Here is a 2,276-nt window from a genome sequence, read left to right as displayed (position 1 = left end):
CACTTGGACATGATCAAGAGGCATTCCGCTGCCACAAAACAGTAAGGCAGGGGAGGGATTCTAAAACACAGCAGGATGAACTCCTACACCTTAGACGCCAGGAGCTTATCCCATGATGGTGTAAGGAATGACTTATTTGCTGATGACCACATGTGGGAATTTTTCAACCGCCACTAAAAACCCCAGAAGGGTTTTTTTTGTTGTTGTTTTATATTTATAATTTTTTTTTTTTTAAAGTAGATGCAACACAAAAACATTCAGGATTGATCCAGCCTTTTAGAGTCAGGGAGGAATATTTGATTGAGTCACCATACAGGTTACATTCATCTTCCACTGGAATGACTAGAGCCCCGAGTCACCTAACAACTGTGCCTGGCTGGCCTCTGGGGACACGAACAGGCTCTTACTTCTCCTCATTGGTCACACCTCAGCATGGTTTTCTCCCTGTCCCCTACTCAAGCAGCTCCTTAGTAATAAACCACCATCAAACCCCCCAGTGATGACCTCTCAACACTTCTGGATAAGTCTTCCCTTGGCTTTGACTGAGGACCATGCCCCAGACGTGCCATTCTGACTAGACTGTATGAAGGGAGTGGGTGCAAGAGATAAAATGGCTAATGTGGAATTGGGAGCCACTGGTCCCCACCTGTAGCTACAACTTACGATGCCTACAGATGTCATCAGTGGGACATGTGCCAGGGAGAGGTGCAGAGGAATAGGGTGGGCCAGGGCAGGGGAGGAGGGTAATCCTTGGGAAAGTAATCTGCTGCTTGCTCTCACTTCTTGGCCTTGCCCTGGGCAGCCACAGCCTCCATGGCTTTATGCACGGTCTCCTCATCCCCCAGGAACTGCATGGGCTTGATGGGCTTCAAGTTCTTGTCCAACTCATAGACCATGGGAATGCCAGTCGGCAGGTTCAGCTCCATGATAGCCTCTTCAGAGAGACCCTCCAGATGCTTGAGGATGCCCCAAAGGCTGTTGCCATGGGTTGCAGTTAGTACCCGTTTCCCCTCCTTGATCTGGGGGACAATTTCTTCATTCCAAAAGGGCAGAGCTCTGGCAATTGTGTCCTTCAGACTCTCACAGGAGGGCAGCTGGTCTTCAGTGAGGTCTGCGTACCTGCGATCCTTACTGATGTTGCTGTAGAAGGGATGGTCGGGCTCCATGGGAGGCGGCGGGACATCATAGGAGTGCCTCCAGATCTTTACCTGGGCCTCACCATGCTTGGCAGCAGTTTCTGCCTTATTGAGGCCAGTCAGACCCCCACAGTGTCACTCATTAAGGCGCCAAGTCCTCACCACTGGCAGCCACATTTGGTCGATGGCATCCAGCACTGTCCAGAGGGTCTGGATTGCTCTCTTCTGCACTGAGGTGAAGCAGATGTCAAACTCATAGCCAGCATCTCTCAGCGCCTGCCCGCCTCGCTTCGCCTCCTCGTGCCTGGCTGGGCTCAGGTCCGCGTCGTACCAGCTGCTGAAATGGTTCTCCAGGTTCCATGTGCTCTCACCGTGCCGGATCATCACCAGCTTGTAGGCAGCCATGGCTGCGGTTCGGGATACGGCGCAGACTGGATCCGAATTTAATATGTTTCTCATGATGACACATTCTGCTAGACTGACAAATAGCTGTGATGCAAAGAGCTGACTCACTGGAAAAGACCCCGATACTGGGAAAGATTGAGGGCAGGAGGAGAAGGGGGCTACTGAAGATGAGATGGATGGCATCACTGATTCAATGGACATGAATTTGAACAGACTCTATGAGACAGTTAAAGACAGGGAACCCTGGTGTGCTGCGGTTTATGGGGTTGAAAAGAGTCAGACATGAGTAGCTATTGAAGTACAACAAATGAACCAACATAAAAACCAAAGTGTATCAACTGTAATATTTGAAATAGTCACATTTTATAAGGTAATCTTATAAAGAAAATGCAGTGATTTTTCATATTCCCAACAAATTGGGGAATTTTGTTCTAATAAATCTTAACTTTCTCCCATCCATCTTTCATGGCTTACCTGTTTGGAACTACTGTTAGTTGAATTTTGGGTTTTCTGAAATAAATCTCTGTGTTGTTCTTCTTTTTTCCTAATGTTTTATTTTTCAGTTTTTAAGTTTGGCAATTGTATTTTTAATTTCTAAAAACTAAATTTTTTTCCTCTGGCAGTTTCTATTTTCATGAATTAAGCTCTCAAATCTCTTTGAGCATAATAATTAAAGATGCATTTTGTTTCCTGTTTTTTGAATTATTTATATTTATTTTGCTCTGTTAAAGAAAA

The 2,276-nt window shown here is 46.2% G+C and overlaps 1 pseudogene; it reads right to left on the bottom strand.

Annotated features, from left to right (window-relative positions):
• Positions 1-255: 255 nt before the first annotated feature.
• On the bottom strand, positions 256-1,610 carry LOC614423 (phosphoglycerate mutase 1-like; annotated as a pseudogene).
• Positions 1,611-2,276: the final 666 nt, after the last annotated feature.

This window comes from Bos taurus, chromosome 12, assembly GCF_002263795.3.
Source record: "Bos taurus isolate L1 Dominette 01449 registration number 42190680 breed Hereford chromosome 12, ARS-UCD2.0, whole genome shotgun sequence".
Lineage (NCBI taxonomy): Eukaryota > Metazoa > Chordata > Mammalia > Artiodactyla > Bovidae > Bos > Bos taurus.
The sequence above is the reverse complement of the archived record's forward strand: the minus strand, read 5'-3'. Positions and strand labels throughout refer to the sequence as shown.